We start from the raw sequence: 20,393 nt of genomic DNA, 5'->3' as shown, positions 1-20,393 counted from the left end.
AAATGGGTATGGGGTTTGAATATGATGTCATGTTGTGTCAAAATGGTTGATTTTGGTACATAGGTTGATATTTGGAGAAAATGGGGATTTTGCCCTAATTGGATTCAATTGTTAATTTGTATAAATAATTGGAATTGGCATTGAAAATGTGAAATTGGATGATTATGGATGTGAATGGTGGAATTGGTTATGTATTACCTCACACCTTTGGAAGTTTTGAATAAATTATTTGTCTTGAGATTGAATATCTGTTTAGAAATAACTGTATTGGGCTATCAGTGGAGAATATCTATGATTGTTGTAGAAATTGCATGATGATTAGATAAATTAAAACTAATTTCTTGTTAGTTGTCATTGAATATGACTATGCTTAAATACATTGTATATGTATGATTATTTAGGAGGAGAAAGGGGATGTACTCCATGTATGATTATGTTTATAAATACGTTGTATATGTATGTTTATTTGGGGAGAAGAAAGGGGATGGACTCCATTTAAATTAAGTTGGCCGGAGCGTCTTGGGTGAAAGTCCCGAAATTATACATGAGTGTCGATCCCGCGGACGAAATATCCGTAAAATGGCAGATTGAAGTGTTTATGTGTGTTTTATATGATTGGAAAGTAAACTATTGAGTTGTAGTCTCAGTTTGATTGTTGAAAGATAGTGGACTTGACTCATGAATTGAGATGATTAAATGAATTGAAAGAAAATGGATTAAGATTTGAATTTGGTATCTTATGAGTATACGAATTTGCAAATGTTTCATCACAGGCATTGTCTGTGCACATTGTACCTATATCTCTGCTAAACCTCATATATTGTGTTAGATGATTTCTACTGGGCTATGGCTCATTCTATTTGGGAAAAATATTTTCAAGTGTTGGGGACATGCCTCCGCCAAGTCAATAGCTTGGAGGGACATTTGGGAGCAAGAGTTTTTTTATTTTGATTGTATTTTTTTGTGTAAAGCCAAGGGCTTAAGATGTAATGAGCAAGGCTCACTTTTGTATAACCAAGCAATGACTTGGGAAGATGTAAGCCTATAGGACATTTGATTATATGGTTAGCTTCATTTCTTCTAACATTACGACACGTGTTGTAGATTCAGGATGAATATTTATGAATGTATAATGCATGTTTTAACTTTTGTAAACGAACTCTGATGAATGAAAGCATTTTGTTTTTGTTAAATCTTCCGCTTATGAGTTAGACTTATTGTATTACTTTGGGGGCGTTATAGAGTGTTACGTTTAGGAAAAGTAAATTAAGATTTTTTTTTTTTGGTGTGTTACTTTTTAGTATGACATTTGAAAAAGTATAATAATAAGTTTTTTTGTGTGTTACATTGGAGTATTATGTTATTGGAGTGTTACATTGGAGTGTTATGTTGTTGTTCGTAATGTGAGATTTGTTCCAGAAAGAGGGGAAATCCAAAATCTCTATAGTGCGGATTGCTCAAATTTGTAATTTCACATTTGGACAAACTCACTTTTATCCCTTAAAAATTAAACCCAAACGTGTAAGTGATTACCCTTTTGTGTAATTTTAACTTTAATGGGACCTTTGGATTCATAAGAAAAAAGAAAGGACTAAACAGTTCACAATATCATATTTTGGGATTTATTGGTGCTTCACCCTTCAATTTTTAAACCTTTTTAAGGTTGAGTGGATTTTGCAAAATAAAATATTTACTATTAGTTTAGATAATGCAATATATTACAATCAGATTGTAGCCCATTTGAAATTAGCTTTACATTTACTTGTTGGTGGTGATGTATTTCATGTTCATTGTTGTGCTCATATTTTAAATTTGATTGTTAAAGAAGATATGAATGTATACGAGACTTTTGTATTGGTAATAAAAAAAATGTGGTTCTTACTATTATGTCTTTTACTAATCGAATTTTAGAATATAGAAAAATTTATCAATAAGAAGGTATGTCATGTAAAAAATTAATTTTAGATATAGACAGCAGGTGAAATTCAACGTATAATACGTTAAAAAGAGCTTATAAACAAAGAAAATTAATAGATTTATTTTTGCAGCAACAACATCAATATGATGAGTACTGACTCCCACAGAACTTAATTGGCATTGCATAGCCTTGTATAAAAATTTTCTAAAAGTTTTTAATACTGCAACTAGGGATATAATCGATTCGAGACGGTTGGTATTTAGTTGAAATTTTGCACCGAAGTGATAATGTTGGTTTTATCATATTGAAAACCGATACAAACCAATTTTTTTACTAAATCGCACCAAATTGCACTGATTCAAATGGTTCGGCTCCATGTGGTTTAATCGGTTTAAGTATTTTCAAAATGAGTTGTTTCTTAAATTTGTAGAATAATAAATAATTTATATAAAAATATTAAATTAGCCATTTGTACATAATTTTAGCCATATCCAATCTAACTATTTACAAAAATACAAACAAAAAAATAATAATAAATATAATGCTTGAGACTTTTACTGAATTAAAATTAGAAATAAAATACAATTTAAGAACCAAACTCTTAACATCAAAATAAAATCAAAACTTAAAACAATAATTTTATTATATGTAAAAATCTACGGTCAGTTTCGGTGAAAATCGGTGTACCATATGTCAAAACTAGTACCGAATCAAAAATTAAAAAAAATAATAATTTTCAAAACCAAACCGACCGATTCATATTAAAATACCGACCAAATATGACCGGTTCGATTTGGTTCAATTAGTTTAGTTTGTTTTTCTTACATCTCTAACTGTAACAAAATTATTTCTTATATATATATATATATATGGAGAAGTGGTTTGGAAATACTCTTCAGAGCCTCGGAGACGCTAGTGATCCTCAGCTAGCCACCTGAAAAGATACAAACACTCCAGTCGGGGGTGCCGAAATTAGCACTCCGACGGACAAGTCAGTTCAGACACTCAAGATAGCTTGTTTACTAAGTTAAGTAAAGTGATTCTTACATACCTTTCTTAATCCATTGTTCCTGTATTTATACCTGTTCCTTTTTATCTTCGGGGCCAGGGCCTACTTTTTAATCATTGTCCTTTCTCTTATTTGGCTCTAAGGATCTACACTTATTCGGCACATATATTATATTCGGCTTCCCATTCTCGTAGGATACAGCTAGTTAATATCAGTCTTCTAAGGTACGCACCTTCTGATTTTGCCATTATTCGGCTCCCACAATTGCCCCCCGAACTCCCCTTTGACGATAGTTAATCGGCGTGTTTGGTCTTGAATTGGAAAAGTCAAAATAGGTCAGGTGGCTTCGCGTACCCCAATACAGATGTCAGAATGCGCACACCTTTTCGGTCATCATTACACTTTCCCGCCTCATTCGTGCGTCTCGCATTTATTGCGATTTGAAATTTCAGTCCTTTCGAGTGCATATTTCGTCGAGTATTCAAGATTCTTAGATCGCCAACGGGTATCCCTTCTCTGACTCGCATTTTCTGCAACTCTTCTCCGTCTACCCTCGTCCCCGTTGCTCCTCGTAAGTCTTCTTCTCTTTTCTTTGCAATCCTATTTTCTGTTTGTTATTTTAATTTTGGCGAACCCTTGCTTCCCCGCGAAAATGGCTAAACACTTGAAAAACCTCCTTTCTGAAGGTCGTGTTTCCGACTTCCGGCGACACTTTTCCATCCCCGACGATGTTCATCTATCTCTAGTGATGGACAATACTCTGGATATGGAGAGAGAGGATCGAAATTCAGTCGTCTTTCCTCTCCTATCCATTGCAGAGGGCGGGGTCCGTTTTCCCCTACATCCATTCCTTATGGCCATCCTCCGCCATTGGGGTCTGATTCCTTCTCAGCCTAACGTGAACTTTTTTCGAATCGTAATGGGGATCGTAGAGTTGAACCGGCGCCTCAGGATCGATCTTGGTATTCCGGCCATTCGGCACTACTATGCTTTAGCTAAATCTTCCGGTCGGCTTGGGCGGTACTTTCTTAGGGCCAAGGATATTGACCATCATTTGGTAACCATGCTTGCCAGTTCTGGTAAGCGTGTGGATGACGTAATGGTCAATGTCCGAGGGAACTGGGAATTTGGCGAAGGCGAGGGTTGCTTAGACCCTATTCCCAGACGGAAGGGTGAACCAGGTTGCCGTGTGTCTCCTTGTGTTTATTGAACTTTTCTTTCACTCGGCCTTCTCTCCATGTTTAACCCTTTGTATTTGCAGGCAGTAAATTGAAAAAGATTCTGGTTTCTACTGACGACGCAGTCCTTGCGCAGATTGCGACTGCACTCGGATACTTCAGCCGTCCAAACGTACAGAAGCAAGGGAGAGCGGCCCACATACTTCTTCGATACGAGCCTACTTATACTACCTTTTCGGCCGTTGACAACATTCTAATTCCATCCGGCGATCAACACCTTGCAGCTCTTATCTTCCCTAGCTTCACGAGCCTTAGGCAAGTTGGTCTCGAAGCTTCTGATTCGAGGCAAGACGTAGAGCTGGTGGTAGAGGTAGTCGCTGAACCAACCAGAGAGTTCGCTGAGGAGGCTGAAGAGGTTGACGAGGCCCCAAACTCGGCGTTCGAGGCAGCCAGACTTAGTCAGCCTATCTCGTCATCCACTTCGGGTCGGGCGGAGTTTTCTTCTGGAGATATTTTTGGAAGTTTGGGAGACCTACTCGGCGATTTTTTTGAAGGTATAGCTGGGGAAAACCTCACGCAGATGGCTCGAAAGAAAAATGCCGAGCGAATGGCCGCTCGGAAAAAGGCCGAGGCCGCTCGTTCTGGACCTGCCTTGATTGAGTCTTTCGAACCCGTTATTGAAGAGCCGACTCAGATTGTTGCGACCGAAACGGTGAAAGAGATTGAACAACCGGTCATTGAAGAATGGTTGATTCTAGAAGAGCGGGGCAAGAAGCGTAGCGCCGAGGGATGGGCCGGTTCGGAAGATAGTCCTGCTGACAAAAGGCCTCGCTTAGAAGAGTCGGACATGGTTGTTCCTTTCATTGTTCAGCCAAAGATCAGAGATACGCTGATTTCTTCTGACGTATCCATCATTACCGACCCAGCGGTTGGCGACTTCAGTCTCCCTACCAGCTGATAAGGCATCCTTTCATGCCGTGCCAGATTTAGTGGCCGTAACCCTATTTGCGCAATCGTCCCTTTTGGTAGGTGAACTTGACTTGTTTTGATTTTGGTTGCCTATGGCATCTAACGATCCCAACTCGTTTTGCAGATGGTCGGCAGGATCGCCGACTTGGGCCGTCGCCTACACGATGCCCTTGAGAGGATTGACCGTTTGCAGTTAGAAGTGGGCGATCAAAAGAGCAGGGCCGAGTTTGAGATGATGAGAGCTGCAATGGAGACTGCGCGAGCCGAAGCCGAAGTAGAAAGGGCTCGGACTGCCGATCATCTCCGTTCTGATGCTGAAGATAGGGCGAACGCGAGCAAAGAATCGCTTAGGCTAGCTGAGGAGGCGCTTAACAAGGTGGAGACTGAGTTAGCAGAGTTGAAGGCGGCCAAGGAAAAGGCAGAATCTGAGGCTTCTGCCGCATTCGAAGCAGGAAAAGGCGCCGCCTTCGAGGAATACGTAGATGAAGTCTCCAAGTTTGAGAATCGGGGATTCAAACATGGGTGGCTTAAGGCCCTTGATGCCGCTGGGGTTATATTGGCCTTGCCAATTCCTTATGAGCAGGTGGACGTTGTGCCACTTGAGTCTGACCCCGAGGATTGATCTGGGAGTCATTCGAATTTTATGAAATGCTTTCCCTTTTGATGTATGTTTTTGTTTTAAGGACTTTTGTTGGCTCCGAGTAGTTTTCATGTATAAATTGGTTACTGTCTGTGCTCAATTTATTAATGAAAATTACCTTGTCGTTTCACTACCACTTATGCGCAGTTTGTGATGTTATGTTGGTGAAGAATTTTTGCCTTTCACTACTTTAGATAACATGATTACTCTGTTGAGCTTTCTACGATTGAATATCTTGGTAATATTGACTTATCATTCGTATGCCGAATAGTTCATAGGTATTACGCTGGTGAACCGATTCATGGGCCGGCTGGGGCACTAAATCCGAATAGATTGATTAATCTGCCCTTGCCTCAGGCGGTGCATGATCATTCGGGCCTCGGATGAGACGAACTCAGGAGTTTTGAAGTCGATTCATGGGCCGACTAGATCACTTAAGCCGAATATATTCGATCACTTAAGCCGAATATATTGATAAATCTATCTGCCCTTACCCCAGGCGGTGCATGATCACTCAGGAGTTTTGAAGTCGATTCATGGGCCGGCTGGAGCACTTGAGCCAAATATATTGATAAATCTATCTGCTCTTACCCCAGGCGGTGCATGATCACTCAAAGTTTTGAAGTTGATTCATGGTCCGGCTGGAGCACTTGAATCGAATATATTTGATCACTTAAGCCGAATATATTGATAAGCCGGCTGGAGCACTTGAGCCAAATATATTGATAAATCTATCTGCCCTTGCCCCAGGCGGTGCATGATTACTCAGGAGTTTTGAAATCGATTCATGGGCTGGCTGGAGCACTTGAGCCGAATATATTTGAGCACTTAAGCCGAATATATTGATAAATCTATCTGCCCTTGCCCCAAGCAGTGCATGATCACTTCAGAGTTTTGAAGTCGATTCATGGGCCGGCTGGATCACTTAAGCCGAATATATTCGATCACTTAAGCCGAATATATTGATAAATCTATCTGCCCTTGCCCCATGCGGTGCATGATCACTCAGGAGTTTTGAAGTCGATTCATGGGCCGGCTGGAGCACTTGAGCCGAATATATTGATAAATCTATCTGCCCTTGCCCCAGGCGGTGTATGATCACTCAGGAGTTTTGAAGTTGATTTATGGGCCGGCTGGAGCACTTGAGTCGAATATATTTGATCACTTAAGTCGAATATATTGATAAGCCGGCTGGAGCACTTGAGCCGAATATATTGATAAATTTATCTGCCCTTACCCCAGGCGGTGCATGATCACTCAGGAGTTTTGAAGTCTATTCATGGGCCGGCTGGAGCACTTGAGCCGAATATATTTGAGCACTTAAGCCGAATATATTGATAAATCTATCTGCCCTTGCCCCAGGCGGTGCGTGATCACTCAGGAGTTTTGAAGTCGATTCACGGGCCGACTGGAGCACTTGAGCCAAATATATTTGAGCACTTAAGCCAAATATATTGATAAATCTATCTGTCCTTGCCCCAGGTGGTGCATGATCACTCAGGAATTTTGAAGTCGATTCATGGGCCGGCTGGAGCACTTGAGCCGAATATATTGATAAATCTATCTGCCCTTACCCCAGACGGTGCATGATCACTCAGGAGTTTTGAAGTCGATTCATGGGCCGGCTGGAGCACTTGAGCTGAATATATTTGAGCACTTAAGCCAAATATATTGATAAATCTATCTGCCCTTGCCCCAGGCGGTGCATGATCACTCAGGAGTTTTGAAGCCGATTCATGGGCCGGCTGGAGCACTTGAGCCGAATATATTGATAAATCTATCTGCCCTTGCCCTAGGCAGATCGATCCAGTCGGCGCCGGGCGATTGAGGTTTTCACAATTAATGAGATTTCCTCGAGGGTGCTGCCTTTGTAAAGGATAAATGATTAAAGGTACAACTTTTATGAGCACAGTAAGCAACTGACTCCAGCTTTTGAAGGTATCGTGTGAATGTCGAACAGACTCTTCTTTAACAACAAAGGGGAAGCGAGAACGCTAGCTGAGCTGGGTGGAGACATGAATCGAGGTGGTGACCTTTCGCGCACAGGGAGTAGGAATTCCAGGGATCAAGAGAGGTGTTAGTCTCCTCGACGTCGAAACAGGTCGCCCAGGCAGGACAAGCAGTCGCAGGGCAGATCTCCTTAACCTCGAGTCGAGAGGGGATCTGACGCGAATCCGTGCCCATTAAGCTTTGCGGTATTTGTGGGAAATAGACCCATGACAAAGGCGGACTCGATCGTTCGAGACCCAAATGTAGCGGTCGAGTTTGCTCGACAAATTTTTCCTCCTGAGGTTCAGCAATCGATGGTAGGTCGACAAGACTACTAAGTATTTCGTGAAGGCATTCACGGGGCAGTGAAGGGGCTTTACACTGCCTATGAAATCGGCATGCGACTGCGCGCTGCCTGTCGAGAAATAGAGAAGAAGGATGAACGTATTCAAAGTTTGGAGGCTCGTGCGGGGGCAACTGAGCGCGAGTTAAGGAAGACCAAGGCGACTCAGGCACAACCCGCCGGGTAGGGAAACCCAATCGTGAAAGAAAGGGTTACCAGTCGGCTCATCAGTACCGCGCTCGCCGATCGTGAGACGGCGAGTATGTTCGCAATGGAGACCGCAAAGGGGAGGGCCTATGAAAAAGGTTTTCATGAAGGCCGAAAAGTTGGAATCGAAAAGACCAAGGAGAAACTTGTCGAAGAAGTTTGCTGATGTGAAATCGTGGATTTAGGCACGGTTGGATCAAGGCATCTCAAGCCGCGGAAGCTTTTCGAGCGTCGGGCATTGATTCGGTATCGCCACTCTACCACAGTAAACATTTTCCGTTTTTCGCTTTTGAAGTCGAGAAGAGTGAGGATGAGGGTGACGCCGTATAAATATACCTATTGCAAGGTTAAAACGCAGATCATGTTCAAAACTATGTAATTTTTTGTTTGTTTGATTGAATAGAAACGTTCTATTATAAATATTTCGTTGCAGTTCGTATTCGGCATGTACGTGTTTCATTTTATTGTATACATGTTTGAATGATTATATAAACGTTGATCGGTCCGAGTATCTGTTAAGTGTCCAGTGATACGCTGGTTTATAGGCAGGGTCGACCCATACGTGATAGCCGTTTATTCCTGAATGAGGCCATTGTAACTTGAGGAAGCCGAAAACCAGTGAGTAGAGTGGCTGCGGCAAATTTGACTTGGCTCGGGGCCTAGATTTTTGGCCAGTGCATGTGCTTCAAAAAGTCGTTTGGATGACTAGGCTGTGGCGAATGTCAACCGACGTTTGTCTCATGGAGTTTAGCGTTAATGAAATCGCCTCGGGATTGGGGCCTCGAGATCGCTGCTAGTATTGAAGATAAGAGGAGTGGGCGCTTCGTGCAGATAAACAATCACTTATTATGTGAGGTGAGATGAGTGGGGATGTTAGTTAGAGAGGCTCGGAGTTCAGCCGAGCTTGGTGTTGCAATGGAGCGCGGTAGAGGACCCATCCGTATGGGAGGTAGGACGTTCAAAAGTTGGCATGAGTCTTCAAGTCGTCGAAACAGATCACTCTGAAAGGAAAGGCAACAATCGTTGGGTTTATCCTTCCTTATCCTGGATCTTTGCCTTGACATTGTCACTGGTATCAGGGAAAGTTTGGCAATGCGCAAGTCATGGGCTTGGGCACAGTTGGCTCAAGGCATTGCAAACCGTGGAGGACTTCCGGGTGACGGGAGTTGATTCGGTGTTGCCACTTTACCAATGCGTCTTTTCCCCTTTTTAGCTTTTGAGGTTGAAAATGGGTATTATAATGCTCAAATGTAGGTTGTGTTTATGTAACAACTGTTTGATCAAATAAAAAGTTTTATTTCAAACATTTGCGTCTTATTCTGAATTTTTTATATGCTTAGTTAAGCACCTTATTTCGGATGTTGGCGTGTTTTGTTTTGTTTTGTTTTGTTCGTGCCGAAGGGTACTCCGAATACGGAGGTATGATCTTCCCTAAGGTGTCATGCACCAAAGGGGGCTCCGAATCCGGAGACTTAATCGACCCTAAGGTGTCATGCACCAAAGGGGGCTCCGAATTCAGAGACTTAATGTGGCCAATCGTGATATCCACGAAGGGCGCTCTGAATCTGGAGTCTTAATCGGCCCTAAGGTGTCGTGCACCAAAGGGGGGCTCCGAATCCGGAGACTTAATGTGGCTAATCGTGATATCCACAAAGGGCGCTTCGAATCCGGAGTCTTAATCGGCGCTAAGGTGTCGTGCACCAAAGGGGGCTCCGAATCCGGAGACTTAATCGGCCTTAAGGTGTCCTGCACCAAAGGGGGCTCCGAATCCGGAGACTTAATGTGGCCAATCGTGATATCCACGAAGGGCGCTCCGAATCCGGAGTCTTAATCGGCCCTATGGTGTCGTGCACCAAAGGGGGCTCCAAATCCGAAGACTTAATGTGGCCAATCGTGATATCCATGAAGGGCACTCCGAATCCGGAGGCTTAATCGGCCCTAAGGTGTCATGCACCAAAGGGGGACTCCGAATCCGGAGACTTAATGTGGCTAATCGTGATATCCACGAAGGGCGCTCTGAATTCAGAGTCTTAATCGGCCCTAAGGTGTCTTGCACCAAAGGGGGTTCCGAATCTAGAGACTTAATGTGGCCAATCGTGATATCCACGAAGGGCGCTCCGAATCTGGAGGCTTAATCGGCCCTAAGGTGTCATGCACCAAAGGGGGCTCCGAATCCGGAGACTTAATCGGCCCTAAGGTGTCATGCACCAAAGGGGGCTCCGAATCCGGAGACTTAATGTGGCCAATCGTGATATCTACGAAGGGCGCTCCGAATCCGGAGTCTTAATCGGCCCTAAGGTGTCGTGCACCAAAAGGGGCTCCGAATCCGGAGACTTAATGTGGCCAATCGTGATATCCATGAAGGGCGCTCCGAATCTAGAGCTTAATCGGCCCTAAGGTGTCATGCACCAAAAGGGGCTCCGAATCTGGAGACTTAATCGGCCCTAAGGTGTCATGCACCAAAGGGGGCTCCGAATCTGGAGACTTAATGTGGCCAATCGTGATATCCACGAAGGGCGCTCTGAATCCGGAGGCTTAATCGGCCCTAAGGTGTCATGCACCTAGGGATGGCAATTTGAAACCGGCCCGACGGGGATCCCCGATCCCGACCCCGATTTAAGCGGTTTTTCCCCGAAAAATACTCCCGACGGGAAGGTGACGGTATTTGAAAATCAATCCCCGATCTGTCACGGGCCGGGGACGGTGATCAGTGTTTGATCCCCGGCCCGGCCCGATCCCCGGCCCCATCCCCGAATTTCCCCGAAGTGAAATTACTTTTATACCCTTTATATGTATATATATAATAAACCCCTTAATTATAATTTATATGCATATATATATATATATATAATATGTGATATTCCTTTCGGACTCTACTCTCTCTCTGTTAACTCTACCGTTCTCTCTTTCCCCGAGTCCCCGACCCCCTCTCTCTCTCCACCTCGTCTCTCTCTATTCTATCCTCCCTCTCTCTCTTTCAGTAGATCGAAGGGACAGTCGGCGTCGGAGGCGATAACGAAGGGACAGTCGGCGTCAGAGGCAGTCGACGTCGGAGGAAGCAGTCCGATCGTGTACAAGGGGAAGCGTCGGCATCGGAGGCAGATCTCAGATCTGTTTGTGATACAGATCTCTCTCTTTCTCTCGTCCACTCTCTCTCTCTCTCTCTCTCTCTCTCTCTCTCTGTGACACAGATCTCAGATCTGTTTTTGTGTCCATTTTTTAATCTGTTTGTGTATCTATCTGTCCATTTTTTTAATTTTTTGTTTGTAATCTGTTGATATTTTTGTTGATATGTTGATGTTGGTGTTGATGATTCGGTTGACGATGATGATGATTCTCTTCTTGTTGTTGTTGATGATGGGGGTGTTGAAACAGATTTGGGGGCGGGGAATTTTCGGGGTCGGGGAAACCCGATCCCCGGTAGGGGCGGGGATGGGGAGGATGGTAGGTTCCCCGTCGGGGATCGGGGCCGGGGAGATTTTCACAATCGGGGATCGGGGACGGGGAGGGTGATCCCCGGCCCCGCCCCGCCCCGTTGCCATTCCTACATGCACCAAAGGGGGGCTTTGAATCGTCAACATGACGAGCGGTACAATGGGGTTTGAGAAATGAATTGAGCAACGAAGAAAAATGGTTTGCATTGCAGAAGTGATATATATACAAGTATCAAAGCCCACAGGTCGGGTCAGTGATAGGGTTTTCATAAAATCTCAGCTTGTGCCGATTGCGGGGAGCCACGGATTTCTTCAATGCTATGGGCTGTCGGGAAGCGCACAAGCTGATGATAAGTGCTTGGAACGGCCTTCATAATATGTAACTAGGTTCGCCCCATGATGACATTATACAGCGAAGGGAGCTTTACGGCCAGGAATTCTACTTCGACCGTTCTAGAGACCGCTCGAACAGGTAGTATGATCTTCCTTAACGGGTACTCAAGATTCATATTAAAGCCGAACAATGGGTGAGGCGTCAGAGATAGATCTGACTCGTTGAAGCCGAGTTTGATAAAAGTTTTGTAATACATAACCTTTGAAGTACTTCCTGGGTCTATGAGAATGTGTTCAATGGTGAACCGATTTATGCGTAATTTGATGACCAACGGATCGATGTGGGAGGCTGTTGTGCCGCTAAGATCGGAGTCATTGAAAGTAATTATCGGAGCTTCTCTGGGCCATTTGGTCGGAATATGTTGCTTTTGGGGGATTGGATGCGATTGAATTGTGTGCACGGTTGGGGATGCAGGCAGGCTGTAGATTATATGGATCATGCCAAGTGGAGGTGAGTCCTGCCTCAAGGCTAATGCCTTGATTGGCTTTCCTTTTCTCACGTACTGTTGCAGTCGGCCGTCTTGCACCAGTTCTTCCAGGTGATCCTTTAATGCGTAACAACTCTCGGTTTCGTGGCTGTGATCTTTGTGATACTCGCATCGCCTATCCCTTCTTCGTGTGCCGTGTGGTCCCACCATCTTTGACGGCCATTTGAAAAATGGAAGGTGTTGGACTTTGGTCATTATTGCAGTGATAGGTTCTGACAACTCTGTGTACTTCTTTTCGGTACGCCTCGAGCGCCTGCTGTCGACTTGCAGTTGTTCATTCGTCCGGTGGGAGCATTGATTGCTTGATCGGCGAGAGTCCAGCCTTTTGTCTCGTTTAGTGTCTTGCTGTGGCTCAGGGCTCGGAGGTGGCACAGAACTTATTGGTTGAGCAATTTCAAGGGGGGCCGTTTTGTTGGACATTTGTCCAGCTTTTATTCTCAAGGCATCATCTTCCACTTTGCAATACTCTTTAACTTTCTTCATCAACGCCCAGACTGTTTTGGGAGGTCTTCTGGTCAGGGAACTGCGAAGAACACTGTCAGGATGTAGTCCCATTTTGAAGGCGGTGATGGCCATGGAGTCGTTGCAAGTGTCGTCGACGAGGTTGAAGCACTCCCAATAGCGCGCCGAATACGCTCTGAGCGTTTCTCCTGACTGGATCTACATAGCCCAGAGAGAGTCGGCCTGTTTCGGCTGTACCTTATTGGTGATGAACCTGGCCCTGAAAGATTTCTGTAATTGATGAAAGCTTTTGATCGAAGCCGGCTGCAGCTTGTAATACCACCTGACTAGGAATGGCAACGGGGCGGGGTGGGGCCGGGGATCACCCTCCCCGTCCCCGATTCCCGATTGTGAAAATCTCCCTGGCCCCGGCCCCGATCCCCGACGAGGAACCTACCACCCTCCCCATCCCCGCCCTTACCGGGGATCCGGTTTCCCTGATCCCGAAAATTCCCCGCCCCCAAATCTGTTTCAACACCCCCATCATCAACAACAACAACAAGAGAATCATCATCATCGACAACGTCAACCGAATCATCAACACCAACATCAACATATCAACAAAAATATCAACAGATTATAAACAAAAAATAAAAAAAATGGACAGATACACAAACAGATTAAAAAATGGACACAAACAGATCTGAGATCTGTGTCACAGAGACAGAGAGAGAGAGAGAGAGAGAGAGAGAGAGTGGAAGAGAGAAAGAGAGAGATCTGTCACAAATAGATCTGAGATCTGCCTCCGACGCCGACGCTTCCCCCTGTACACGGTCGGACTGCTTCCCTCCGACGTCGACTACCTCCGACGCCGACTGTCCCTTCGTTATCGCCTCCGACGCCGACTGTCCGTTCGATCTACTGAAAGAGAGAGAGGGAAGATAGAATAGAGAGAGACGAAGTGGAGAGAGAGAGGGGGTCGGGGACTCGGGGCCAGAGAGAACGATAGAGTTAAGAGATAGAGTAGAGTCAGAAAGGATTAGTATCACAGATATATTATATATATATGCATATAATTAAGGGGTTTTTTAGATATATACATATAAAGGGTATAAAAGTAATTTCACTTCGGGGAAATTCGGGGATGGGGCCGGGGACGGGGGCGGGGCCGGGGATCAAACACTGATCACCGTCCCCGGCCCGTGACAGATTGGGGATTGATTTTCAAATACCGTCACCTCCACGTCGGAGGTATTTTTCGGGGAAAAACCACTTAAATCGGGGTCGGGATTGGGGATCCCCGTCGGGCCGGTTTCAAATTGCCATCCCTACACCTGACAGTTAATGGCCCCAGGCTGCTGGGGAATATTCGGCACATGAGGGCTTCGTTGTCTGCATGCAATGTCATGGTCTGCTTGTAGTGACAGATATGATCAGTGGGGTTTGATTTTCCATCGTAAAGAGTAAATGACGGAGCTTTGAACTTCTTGGGTAGGGCCGCCCTTGCAATCCGTCGGACAAAAGGATCGTGCTGGTCCTCTTCGTCTGAACTGCTTCTTCTGCACTTGTTCCTTGTATGTAGACTCTTTTCAGAGGAGCTGGAAGTTTCGGATTGTCCCTTTTTGTTGAGCTACGTGGGTAATGAGTTGGAGTCGCTATCGGTATCCTTTGGTCGGGCTCGAGGTCGTTGTCCACCTGCCCTCGGAGGTCATTCGGGATCTTGGCGCACGGCTTCTCTGGATTTTGCTACTTCTAGGGCCAAATCTTGACGGAGATGTTCATTTTCAGCAATCCTTTTTCTCTAGCCTTTGTTCATTCTGCTTTGCTTGTTCCATGATCGCTTGCATTGTCTCTTGCGTTGAAGTCGTTGGTGAGTCGAAGTTCAAGGCGCGTCTTGCAGCGATGGTTTCCTTTCCGAGCATATTTGCTAGAGTGAGGTCATCTCTCTGTGCGGTCTCGTCAGTGGCTATCAGAGGATCTTCAGTCACGCCTGCCATGGATGTATTTGAGTATTCCCACAGACGGCGCCAATTGTGGAGAAGTGGTTTGGAAATACTATTCAGATCTTGGGAGACGCTAGTGATCCTCAACTAGTCACCTGAAAAGATACAAACACTCCGGTCGGGGGTGCCGGAATTAGCACTCTGACAGACAAGTCAGTTTAGACACTCAGGATAGCTTGTTTACTAAGTTAAGTGAAGTGATTCTTACAAACCTTTCTCAATCCATTGTTCTTGTATTTATACCTGTTCATTTTGATCCTCGGGGCCAGGGCCTACTTTTTAATCATTATCCTTTCTCTTATTCGGCTCTAAGGATCTACACTTATTCGGTACATATATTATATTCGGCTTCCCATTCTCGTAGGATACAGCCGATTAATATCAGTCTTCTAAGGTACGCACCTTCTGATTTTGCCATTATTCGGCTCCCACAATATATATATATATATATATATATTCCTACTTTACCATTTGTTTTACATATATTAGTAAAAATAATGAAAGCTTTTGTAAAATATATGGGTAATAAATATTATGTAATTTGTGACGACCGGGTCTTTGTTTTTCTTTTCTTTCTTCTTCACTTCGTTCTCATTTTGCTCTCGTTGGGTTTGAAACGTTTGGAAGTTGTTCGCAAAATAAAGTTCTTGTTCTTGTTTTTGGTTCGGTGTTGAATTTCACTTGTTCCGGAGGGTGCACGGTCAAGTCCAAAGTGCCCGGGATTTGAACCAGAAAATTCTAGGCTGCTCGACCAGGGCCGCATGTACGGGGAGGGGTGAATTTCAGTGGGTTGCACACTGCTTAAATTGCAGGTGCGAAGGGGGAAGTGCGGAGGCAGCCGCACGTGCGGGGATCAGTGCTGTACGTGCGGAAAGAAGGCTTCGCACGTGTGGGGGCACGTGTCGCATGTGTGGGATGGTCTGATGCTCGAAAACTCTGTTTTTCTCTTCTTTTGGGCTGTTTGTATATCATTTTAATTACATCTCTCTCTTTCTCTCTCTAAAAATACATCTCTCTCCATTCTCTCTACATTTCTACCTGAAAACATAAGATCAAAACACTTGATCCTCTTCCATCCACTTGGAATTTAACCATAGCTTCTACATCAAAGTTATAGAATTCCTCAAGAGCTATTTTATGTGTGGTGGAGATTTGGTTCTTGGCACCATCAATTCTAGGGTTTCAACTTTTTTTCTTCATCAAAACCTTGAGGTAGGAATTTCTTGAGTTATATATACATGTTTTGCTATATGGATGTTGATATAAAGGTTTTCTTGAAGTTATTATGTTGTTTTTGGTGTTGTGGCTAAGATGTAGAGATTTTCAAATGTGAGTTTTAAAAATCTCAAACCTTTCTAAAGATGGCATCTTGAGAGTGATATACTCTTAAATAGGAAGATGAGGTGTTACCTTGAGTCCCCTTTCAAGTATTTAGTGTGTGTGTTTTGTAGAGAAGAAAACCTAGAAATTTGGGGATTTTCTTAAATAAAAGAAGATGAGGTTTTTATGGTTGCCATTATATATATATATATATATATAAATTCATAGTGATGTGCCATGACAAGTGTAGAAAGTGGAGAATCTCCTCGTTTAACTATAAATGCTTGTATAACAATATAGTGGTGTTGGATTTCTCTACTCATGAAAAGTTTTGGAGATTGAGAGTGTTTGTTTACAATTTTACAATATCACTAGGAATGGTGAAAGTAATGGAAATGTATGGATTGTGGGCATGTTATTGAAATGGTGATAATTGGTAACAAACTTTGGGCTATTTGCGGAATAGCATTGAAAGGAGAAAAGGAAGTTGATTATTATTATGTATTGTGAATATTATGTTGAAAAACAAACAATTATGGCATTGCACATTCATTCAAATTGATTGTTACAAGATTTTTATTTAGCTTTGGCATGTTGTATAAACATTTTTCGGCATCTATTGTTGCAAGTATTGAGTTGAGATTTGAAATCATTTTACTTGAGAAAGGAATAATGTGAATACTATTCTTGAAATGTTATGGGGTAAAGACATTGGTAAGTTCGGTTAGGAGGTGTAGATGAATTTGATAAGTTGGCCTGAGTGTCCAGGGTGAAAGACCGAAAACAAGCGCGAAGGAGGTACCACTTCCCTTCCAGTTAGCAACTAGTAAAGTGGGGTTATTGGTAGTGCTTGTTGAGCCTACTTGCAGACACCAACCTAGGGATTACATGAGTCGTATTTACCGCCCCTATTGATTAAAATTGGAGATTTCGGAATTATTGAGATTTTTTTTTAAAACTGTTGTTGAAGCTTGATGATTTTTAAGAAGAGCATGCGCTTGAAATTTCCTTTAAACTAGCATTGCATGGCATCACATTTAATATTGGAAAGTTTAGCATAACTGTATATACTCTGTAAGGAATTTCTACTGGGTTTTATGCTCACTTCTATGAGATTTTGGTGCAGGTGAAGATATGGTGATCCCGCCGAGTTGAGGGCGTGGATATATTTTGAGAAGAGTAGATTGCTCTTTTATTTTGTTATAAATTTTTGTAAGCCAAGGGCTAAACATGTATGGGTCTGAGAGATCATTTTGTGTAACCGGGCTATTGCCTTGGAAGATGTAAGCCCTTAAGGGCATTTTAATTACTTGGGACTAGATGCTTCACATGCTATAGATTCATGTGTTTTTCACACCAATTGAATGTGTAACCGCATGTGAAACTTTTGTATAAGCTTATTTATTAATCATGTAAAGATGGAAGGGTTATTGTCATTATTTAGTGAATGTTAATTGATGTGGTTAGTTTATCTTGAATTATTTTAGGGCGTTACACAATCATTATTACTGCAATAAAAGAAATAATTGATAAATATTTTGATCCATTGCCTCATCTTTTAGGTTTAGTCATAATAATTGATCCTAGAAATAAAGAAATTAGTTTACAAGAATTTTTAGAACGTATTTTCGTTGATAAAAAATAATTTGCCCCTATCTTGAAAACATACAAAATATTATTTGAAGAATATAGGGCAGTTGCATTTACAAATATACCTACACACTACACCAGCAGTCTCATCTTGAGGCGGAAGATTAAGTATTTTTTAGCAATAAAAAATAAAAAATATTTCAACATACAAGCGTAAGTAGTTCTAAACTACAACTTTATTTGGAAAGCCCATTAGTGGATAATTTCAATAATTTTGACATTTTGGATTGATGGAAACAAAATGAAACTATGTGGCTTGTGATTTCATAGATGACCTGTGATATACTAATTGTTCTTGTTTCTATAGTTGCTTCAGAAATGGCTTTTGGTGTAGGTAGATGAGTGCTGAGTGATTACCGTAACAGACTTTCGCCTAAAATGGTTGAGGCACTGATGATATCCAGAGATCATATGCATGCGCTTACGAGAAAACAAAATTATAGTGAAAATAAGATAATTTAAGCCGATTTGGATGACATAGCCTTGGGTCTCATCTAATTATTAATCAACAATTTATTTTTCACTATTTCATTTCGTTATTTTTTGTATTAGATTATTGAGGTGAAGTATAATACAAATGATTAGTAAGCTAGTAGGTGCCTGTTGGAAAATTTATAAAGAGGTAGTTGTGAATTGAAATAGACTCCATTTTGAATGAAAGGGTGTAACCTTTCATGGTGTCTTTTTGTTTTAAAGGAAGGGTCAACCTCCATTTGAATGAAATGGTGCAAACCTTTCATGGTGTCTCTTTATTTTAAAGGAAGAGTTATGTCCCTTCTTCATACCTTTTCTATTCAAATTGAATAGGTGCCAACAAAGCCTATATAAAGGCAGCCCCATTCCAATTTTGATTGATTCTGAAAATTCATTTTCCTTGCCTTCATTTTGCTCTCTTGCATCCTTTATTCTTCATATTATTTTAGGGAAAATTTCAGAGAGTTATAAAACACAAGGTTCTAGTTTGCCGGACAAATTTCTTTGAAGTGCTACTACAAATTTGTTAAGATCATTGTATCCTGGGAGATAGACACCACATAACCGTAAGCACTGTAACGGGGCGAATCTGTCTTAAGGATTGAGTGTCACACACTTGACTTAGTTTTTTTTTTCGGTTCAATAAAATAAACTTTGTAAGTTATTTATTTTATTTTGTTTGAATTAATTTCAGTTTATTTTATTTACACATAAGATTGTTCCAACAATCTTAAGACAAAGTCGAATTATTCTGTTTACAGAATTTTTCGTTTGTTTCATTTTCTCTTTTTTTAAGAAAATTATTTTCTGTGGATTTACAAAATAATATTTTGATTGGAAAAACAAATAGTGATTATATGCTATTTGACAGATAGTAGTAATATACTGTCTATTTGCTTTGACAACTAATAGTATGATACTGGTGTCATTAACAATTCAAAATATATTTTTGTGGAATTTTTTCAGAAATTAATTTTGAGTTTTTGGAAATTATTTTCTGAGTTTGCATTAATTAAAATTCTGTTTTAGTATTTTAATTATTGAAATGTTACAGAAATTAATTTTCTGTGTGGAATTAGTTTGGTTAAATAAAATTTTATTTTATTTTCAAATTAATTAAAAAATAAAAGTTATTTTTTTATTTCTTTTATTTTACAGAATTTAATTTTCTGTGTGAAATTAATTTGGTTAAATAAAATTTTATTTTATTTCCAAATCAATTGGAAAATAAAAGTTACATTTTTGTTTCTTTTATTTTTACAGAATTTAATTCTGTGAATTTGAATTAGTTTTCTGTATGAAATTAATTTGGTTAAATAAAATTTTATTTTATTTTATTTGCAAATTAATTGAAAATAAAAATTACATTTTGTTTTGTTTCTTTTATTTTAACAAAATTTATTTCTGTAGTTTTGGTTTAATTTGGTTAAGTAAAATTTTATTTTATTTTCAAATTAATTGGAAATAAAAGTTACAATTCTTGTTTCTTTTATTTTTACAGAATTTAAAATTCTGTGGTTTTTTATTTTAATTTTCTGTGTAGTGTAAATTCTAATTATAATTTTGTTTTATAAATTAGAATTGATGGCTACTGAAACAAATGCCCAAACAAGTACTACTGTGGTGGCTGCAATTGCACCAACCCCCTCTCCTGTGGTGACAGTACCAATAAATCATGGAGAGAAGCCAGAGAAGTTATGAGGAACTGACTTTAAAAGATGGCAACAGAAAATGTTGTTCTATCTTACAACTCTGAACCTGGCTCATTTTCTTCGTTAAGATGCTCCTATCTTGAAAGAGGATGAAACCGATCGGCAAGTGGTTGCTGCGGTTGATGCCTGGAAACATGTCGATTTCCTTTGCTGGAACTACATCTTGAACGGACTTGACAACACATTATACAACGTCTACAGTCCTATCAAGACAGCAAAGGAACT

The sequence above is a fragment of the Camellia sinensis genome, chromosome 15 (assembly GCF_055761805.1).
Source record: "Camellia sinensis isolate YWXY chromosome 15, ASM5576180v1, whole genome shotgun sequence".
Taxonomy (NCBI): Eukaryota; Viridiplantae; Streptophyta; class Magnoliopsida; order Ericales; family Theaceae; genus Camellia; species Camellia sinensis.
The sequence above is the reverse complement of the archived record's forward strand: the minus strand, read 5'-3'. Positions refer to the sequence as shown.